General features: G+C 36.5%; 1 pseudogene; it reads right to left on the bottom strand.

Annotated features, from left to right (window-relative positions):
• Positions 1-1,811: 1,811 nt before the first annotated feature.
• Positions 1,812-8,761, bottom strand: part of LOC108544638 (hydroxyacyl-coenzyme A dehydrogenase, mitochondrial pseudogene) — a 55,550-nt pseudogene continuing 48,600 nt past the window's right edge.

The raw sequence follows: 8,761 nt of genomic DNA, 5'->3' as shown, positions 1-8,761 counted from the left end.
TAATCCATCTTGAATTAATTTTCATATAAGGAGTCAGGAAAGGATCCAGTTTGAGCTTTCTACTTATGGCTAGCCAATTTTCTCAGCACCATTTATTAAATAGGGAATCCTTTCCCCATTTCTTGTTTCTCTCAGGTTTATCAAAGATCAGATGGCTGTAGATGTGTGGTATTATTTCTGAGGACTCTGTTCTATTCCATTGGTCTATATCTCTATTTTTAAAGTATATTCAGAAAGTTAAAAAGAGATATCTTAGAAATTAAATCTATTTAGGCTGGCTGTTTTCTCTTTGCTCTTTGAAATCACTCTCTACCCTCTGTGATAACCCAGGAAGCTGGACTTTTCACCATCAGTAGGGCTCCCTTCCTCTCTGGCCAATGTTTGTCACTGGACAGAGGTAGGGATGTAAAAGAAGAGAAAGGACCTGGTTCTTTCTGACAGGCAATGAGTTAGTGGTTTGGGTAACTGTGGTTTTCTCGGCAGGTTTTGTAATATCTTTTAAGTCAGTAAATTATAAGTTCCTAAAACTTTGATTAAAATTAAATATATGAAAATTCAAGGAAATAAAATTTCAAATAACAAAACATCAAAGTTATCAAAAAAGAAATGGAATTACCTATGGACAAAGGAGTTAGAAGAATATATTTGCAATTATCTCTCTTTTTACCATTACTCCAACTAGTTAAGAAAGCATTTTCAGGCCAGGCACGGTGGCTCAAGCCTGTAATCCCAGCACTTTGGGAGGCCGAGACGGGCGGATCACGAGGTCAGGAGATCGAGACCATCCTGGCTAACATGGTGAAACCCCGTCTCTACTAAAATACAAAAAACTAGCCAGGCGACCTGGCGGGCGCCTGTAGTCCCAGCTACTCGGGAGGCTGAGGCAGGAGAATGGCGTGAACCCGGGAGGCGGAGCTTGCAGTGAGCTGAGATCCAGCCACTGCACTCCAGCCTGGGCGACAGAGCGAGACTCCGTCTCAAAAAAAAAAAAAAAAAAAAAAAGAAAGCATTTTCAGCAGCTGGAAAATATGCACAAAATACACGTATCACTCAATCATAAACCACCAATACACATCTGAGCCTGCACTTAATAAAAGTAGATAATATTTGACTTTTAAGTATTTCATAATTTAAATATTCATTTTTTATTTTGGGGTTTCTTAAACAATTTTATTTTATACATGTTTATTTCAACTCAAATTTTGACAGACTAAAAGACTGTATTTTATTAGAGTCCATTTATAGGCAATTTTGCAACACTGATTTCTTGTGGGGAAAAAAAAAAACCAGAACTGACAGATAGTAATTATTACAATCTGTGGAACTGAATGACCAGGAGAGCCGACCTCTTACTGCAAACCAAGCACATGGAGATAAGTCCACCAATGCAGCAGCAGCATCTTGATGATGAGTTGAATGGAGACATATCATCTTATGTTGTGCCCAGAAGATAGGGTAAGGCTCAAAGCTGCAAGGGGCAAAATGTTCTCATAAAGGCAAGATTCAGGTGCTGCTTGCTGCAGCACTCCACAGACACACCCTGTCTGTCCCAATGGCTTGTGACTGCCACGCGGCAACAATGAACACAATATACTCTCACTCTCACTCTCAGAGCAAGTATCTTCCCCTTATGAGAGAATGAATTCAGGCAATTCTTTATAAAAATGACAGCATTTGTTCCAAGGCACCAACAGTATAAAGCTTTTCAGAAAGTACACAGAAATAAACAGACTAAACATGGGAATTAGTTCTTAATGGTGGAATCTGTTACTACTGTAACTAGTGTAAAAATAACTTCAGATAGATTACAATCAAAATGCATATTGAATAGACTGTACTGTGTGAGGGAATGTCTGACCAAAGAGTATTCTCATAGGCACTTTGGGTGCTGGCTGGTAAGCGCTCACAAGGGTTCTTCTCAGGGCCAGAGAAGCTGAGCATCTTATGTATTTGTAAAATCCTTCTCCAGACTTCTTGCCAAGCTTCTTCTCTGCCATCAGCTTTTTCAAGGATGGGCTGGGCTGAAATATGGGGTTCTTCATATCTATTTCATGCCATCCATCCATGATGAACTTCACAGAATCCAGTCCAACGTAATCTAGAAGCTCAAATGAGCCCCTGGGGTACCTGGCTCCTAACTTCATAGCAGTGTCAGTGTTTTCCTTGGATATGTCAAGTCATTCATGCAGCTTGACTGCTTTCATGAGGTGTTGAATCCTGAGACGGCTGACGATAAACCCAGGAGTGTCCTTGCAAGAAACAGGATGCTTTCCGAAGGTTTTGCACAAGTTTACCAAAGATTCAAATGTCTTTTGGGTGGTCATTGGTGTTTTAAAGACCTCTGCAAGTTTCACTGGGTTGAGTAAATGGAGGTCAGCAAATTGGTCTTGTTTGGTGGTAGCATTGGCTATGCTTGTAATTTGCAAAGAGGAAGTGTTGCTGGCAAAGTTGTATGTTCAGCAACAAACTTGTCCAACCTCTAGGAGAGCTTGATTTTCACCTTTAGATTTTCTGCAACGGCCTCTACCACCAGATCTGTGCTGTGGACTATGGATGTTGCATCTGTGCTGGTTGATATGCTGCTTAGGGTTTTCTGCACAAATTCATCAGCAGCCTTAGGGTTTTCTACAAACAACTTCTTTGTCACTTTCCTAAGGCTTTTCTCAATTCCCTCTTTATATTTTGCCAAGATGTCCTCTGTCTGGTCAAGGAACACTAGTGTGTGGCTGGTCACTGCAGCAAACTATGTGATGCTGATGACCATCATGTGCTTGATCATGATTTTTCTCGCCCAAGGATGTGGACAAGGAAAGCCCCGAGTGCATTAACTGGCTGGTGATGACAGCCATGGTGCAGTGGTGGCGACGACAGCAACAAGACCCAGGCAGGGAAAGGCACGTGTGGTGTGGGGACCAGCAGATGGGCAGCCTCTGAGGCCATTTTTCACTTTTGAATAAAACGATATTACTAATTTTATCTGCAAACAACTTTTGTTCAAATAACAATGTATGCTCAACATTAGTATTTTTCTAATTTTTTAAATTGATTGTTGATAATTGATAAAACAGTCATTGAACTTCCAGTTTTGCTGATTTTTAACTTCTACAAAAATTTTAATTAAATAGTATCAGTCTGGTATTTTGGTATTAGATTTTAAAAAACAAAATATCAGTACCATAATTGTGCTGTGGTATCATAACTATTACATTTATGGAACATGCTAACTACTTATGTTCTAAATCTTTCAAGATTTACATCTCAAGTCATACTACCAGAATGTTATTGATCTAAAGTAGTAGGGAAGAGGGGGAAAACACCAGCAATAAAGCAGATAAAAAATTAAGCAACAGAGATATAGCTTGAGAAAGCATATTGTGTTTTCTGTAAATCAAACTATAGGGTGAAGCTGGATGAAGCTTTCTTATCTAGGGGGGCTATACAAAAGAAATAATAAATTTTAGGAAGCACGTGTTTAAAAATTAAAAATTAGTCTAATCCTACTTTCTCATAAAGAAACACGTTACAAAAATACCATGTAATATTTCCCTTTATTCAAACATAAACATGATACAATAAATAAATTAGCAGTCATGGACCAAACATATACAATATATAATACAGTGTAAGCAACAGTATGACAGAAAGAAAGAACATTTAGATAACTTGTTTGCTAGAAACATTTCAGAATCTGTTCCCCATTTTCAACAAATTGTTGATGAACTATTTTTTACTGCAGAAAATATTCTAGGAGACTCTCACTTAACCCTTCCAACACCAAGTTTAGCCTCTATCCAAAAGTTCAGTGCAATGTTTACACTTATTTGGAGTCCTCAAGTCTGAAGTCAGAGTAACTCACAATTCCTATATACTTGATTCAAATTTCTTGTGTTGTAGAAACAGAGGTATCTGTGAATACCAGATACTAGATTTAACCCAAAGACAATCTGAGATAGAGGAGGTACAACTAGAAGAAGCTCTTACATTCTATCTTTGCCAGGACAAATCAAACTCTTAGCTTCTACTCCTATAAAATAATTAATTATGTTAAAAACACATTGACTTCAGATCCCTTTTGCAGGTTGTGACTTGGCTCACAGTCCATCATAGCAAATCTTATTTTTACCTTATACTTGCTTATATTAAATCAAAAGTATTTACTTTTACTTTTGTTTGCTCATATGCTATAACACCAAATTTTATATGTTTTTTTAAAATAATAATAGTCATAATGGTGGCTTATTCTAAAAAGGTGTAGCCAGAAAAAAAAGAAATAAAAAACACTTGGAATCACACCATGCAGACATTTAAATTCATTTACTTTGTTTTCTTAAAAATAATGGATTCTTTTGGTAAGGATGGGGAGAAATTGGAATCCTTGTACATTGCTTGTGGTAATGAATGATAGTGTGGCTGCTCTTGAAAAACCTGTTATGTCTTCAGAAAGCTAAAACACAGAATTACCACTTGTTCTAACAATTCCACCCAAAGAAATAAAAATAGGAACGCAAACAAAACCTCTACACAAATGTGCCGAATGTTCATAGTAGCACTATTCACAAAAGTCAAAAGGAGGAAACAACCCAAATGACCACTGATGGATGAACGGATAAACAAAATGTGACATATTATTAAAATGAAATATTATTCAACCATAAAAAGGAATGAAGTACTGGCACATGCTACAATACGGATAAACCTTGAAAACTTTATGCTAAGTGAAAGAAGGCAGACATAAAAGGTCACGTATTGTATGATTCCCTATATACAAAATCTCCAGAATATCTATATCCAGAGAGAGAGAAAGCAGACGAGTGGTTGGTTGGGGCTGGGGAAATGAAGAGTGACTGCTTAATGCATATTCCTTTTAAATGACAAAAAATGTTCTGGAACTAGATAGAGGTGATGGCTACATAACACTGTAAAGTTACTAAATGCTACTGAATCGTACACTTTATGTGGTTAATTTTTATGTTATTAATTTTACCTAATAAAAAATAATTAGGATCATAAAATTAAGAAAAAACTTCCTTTAGATACTACCAGTGCCTAATCAACAGATTTCGAAGTATCAGTTCTGTTTCTCTCTGTAATCCAAGCTGCCTTTGAAATAGTCATTGTTCACAGTGCTTGCCTGCTCTAGTTTTCATGAAAGGAAATTAACCAAAGACCAGTGTTTCTCAACCAGGTACTGACATTCAGGATGGCACCCTGCTTTACTTTATGGGTTTATCGAATGCATTATAAGATGTCTGGAATCATATGATGGTGTTCACTAAATGCCAGGAGTGCTTCCTAGACATTTTGACAAGCAAAATTGCCTGGCATTATTTCCACATGTTCCTAGTTGAGAGCCACTGCTCTAGAACAAAATGTCATATCCTGTGTATTGCGTTACATTATAAGAAGTTCCCTAATATACGCAACTCAATGCTTTACAACTGAGTCATTTCAAAAGCTCACACGTTTTTATGTATGGAAAGTAAACTGCTTGCTTTTGACACAGGATGCTATAAAAATTTATTGATTTTATTGTTGTTCTAAACATAAAAATTAATTTCAACCAGAAGAATGAACTTTATCATGAGGTAACTTGTGCCTGATATTTGATTACTAGATCATATTACTCATGAATATTCAACTTCTATTAATAACATTATTTCATTCATTGATATAATATTTTCTTTGCTTTTTAAAAAATATTATCAGGTTCCAAACATATAGGAAAGTTATAAAGAATAATATAACACCCATGTACCTGCTAGCCAGTTTGAACAAACCTGAACTTTTTCCTTAAGGAAAATTTTACAGACAAAGTCCCCATGGGATCTTTTCCTATCTCATTCCACCATTTGTTTCTCAGTGGTGACCACTATCCAGAGGTTATTATTCCCATGAATGTATATACATTTACCACGAATGTTGACTATCTCCATAAACAATATAATAGTTTTGTTTACTTCACAGGCATTAAGTTCTGCTGCATGTATCATTCTTTTTTTTTTTTTTTAATTTACTTAATAGGCATTAGAAGTTTATCTATTTTGGTACATTCTAGTTTATCCATTTTAACTGTTACATAGAAGTGTGGATTAAATTGTGTGTCCAGACCCCTCCCCAAATTTGTATGTTGAAGCCCTAACCCCCGAGGGCTGTATCTGATGGAACGGATACAGCATTCAGAAGGAATCAACCATGCTGGTACCTTGATCTTGGACCTCAAGCTACCAGAACTGGTAAAAAATAAATTTTTATTACTTAAGCCATCAAGTCTGTGGTACTTTGTTATGGCTGCCCTAGCAAACTAATATACACAGTATTCCGCTGTTTGAACATACTGCTTTATTTATTCTTTAATAATGAGCTCTTATGGTATTTCCAGCTCTGTACTGTAACATACAACACTGTAACAAATATTTTGTATGGAGATCTTGTTATTCTTATTGCAGGACTTTTTCTTGGACACATACACAAATATACGCACACACACTACAGTATGTTTATCTTTAACTTTCTGATTATTGCCAAACTGCCTTTCAAGGTAATTTTGGCCAATCTCTACTCCATCAGCTGTGTATAAGACTGATTTCTCTCTATCCTCTCCAAAATTGGTAATGACAGACTTCTGCCAATCAGATGGGTACGAAATATTTTGTTTTAAAACACATTTCTTTATCAGTGATGTTGAACACCTTAATGTATTTACTGACCACTAAGTTTTCTTCTGTGAACTGCCTACTCATATCCTTTACCCCTTTTTCTACGTGGTTGTTTTTATTATTTTATTTACTAATAGGAGCTCTTTTTATACTTTAGATACTAATCTTTTGTCAATTACTTGAGTTACAAATAACTTCTCGCCATCAGCAGCATGTTGCTTTAAGTGTTCATTGTCCAAGGAAAGTTTTATGTTAATTTAGTCAAATATTTTCTTTATGAAAAGTGCTTTTGATGTGTTTTAAAATCTTCCTTATCGTGAGCTCACAATGTTATTTTATTTTCTTCTAAACTTCTGCTTTTCACATTTGGGGTCTGAGTTTTCTGGATTCTATGTGCGATGTGACCTGTTTTTTTCAGATAGATAATGAAATGTCCCAGTGGGCCATCCCTTCCCTTGCACACAAGGCCTATGTCTTGTTAACCTGCTTCCTAAGTCTAGCACTTTGCCTGGTACACATTAGGCAATTATAAACATGTGATCAATAAAAGGAAGGATGGAAGAAAGAGAAGGGAGAGAAAGGGAAGCAAGGCAGGGATAGGAGTGTGGAAAAAAGTATTTGGATCATGGTCATTGATATAAACTATATGTTAGAACCATACAAGTCAAAAGGGTATTAAAACAGATTCAAGGTGTGGATTGCAGGAAGATGGGCTTTCCAGGATTCTGGAATGCTAGAGGTAAATATATCACTTAAGTGCACCTGGGCGCTGACTCTGCTTTCTCTCCCCCAGGATGAGAATATGGCCTTGCTAGTGCTGAATTAGTTCAAAATCCAGAAAATTGTGGTGTTATAAATATCACTTATTAAGTCTTTGCAGAATGTTCAAGAAAGCTTAGGTACAAAAGGGCAATGATATATTCAGAACTTGATACAGCAATGCTAGCTGAACCTTTCCCATAGGGACAGTGGCTACATGTACCACAGGAAACCTAAAGAGATGGGAAAACATTTTTAGATATACTGTATTTGCTACTATTCAGAATAGTCATTTGGTTTCTATATTCTTAACTAAATAATTTAGGAGCATACAACAGGTGGGTAATAGTCTCTTCCCAACAATCCCTAACCTGAAGTTCAAAGGCAGAGTGCCGTAGTGGAGGGAGTATAAAAAAGAAACAGAAGAATGGGACCTGGAATGAATTTTGCCTCAGACGCCCTCAAAAGAAAAACATCTCTCCCTAGAACAACATTATATCTAGTTCATTATAGTCAAGGAAGTATGTTCCATTAGAGAAAAAGGGGCTTAGCCTCCCAGTGTAAGTACACACCACCACCTACAAAGTATTCTTGCTGAAATACTGAAACGTATCTCTACTTAACTACCAATTTATAGTAATAAGGGGGAAGAGGAATATGCTACATAGCACCATGAAGATAAAATCAGCAAATCCAGACTGTGGGAAACTCCATAGGACAAAGGATCCAATTTCTTCAACAAATAAAAAACTTCAAGAATTTTTTAAAGGGATCTAGAGTTTAAGAGATATCCACCAGTAGCTATAAGGACACTGATTCAAACAAACTGTAAATGTGGTATGATGTCTGGAATTCTCTTCAAAATAACCAATGAAGAGTTACAGACAAATAAGACTATGAAACTAATTGTTAAAGTTGAATAACAAAGACCTGAGAGTTCAATGTCTTTTCTCTCCTTTTGTATACATTCAAAACATATTACAATGAAAAGTTAAAAGAGGGGGCTGGGTGTGGTGGCTTATGCCTATAACCCAGCACTTTGGGAGGTCAAGATGGGAGCATCACTTGAGGCCAGGAGTTCAAGACCACCTGGTCAACATAGGAAGACCCCATCTCTGACAAAGAAAAAAAAAGTTAAAAGAGGGGAAGGACTTAGCAGATCTTTTTAAAAGGAAAGCAAATAAACCAAGTAGGACCTACAGCTAAGAGACTAGAGTCTGAGATCTAAAAACCTTCTGATGTTGATTTAAACTGTGAAAAACTTAAAATATACAAGAGAAGGCTGTAAATCAAAGATTCAGTCACTATAACCAGTCTACTGAGTCACTGTTAATCAGTATTTACTT

Source organism: Rhinopithecus bieti, unplaced genomic scaffold (assembly GCF_001698545.2).
Source record: "Rhinopithecus bieti isolate Rb0 unplaced genomic scaffold, ASM169854v2 scaffold_947, whole genome shotgun sequence".
NCBI classification, from domain to species: Eukaryota; Metazoa; Chordata; class Mammalia; order Primates; family Cercopithecidae; genus Rhinopithecus; species Rhinopithecus bieti.
The sequence above is the reverse complement of the archived record's forward strand: the minus strand, read 5'-3'. Positions and strand labels throughout refer to the sequence as shown.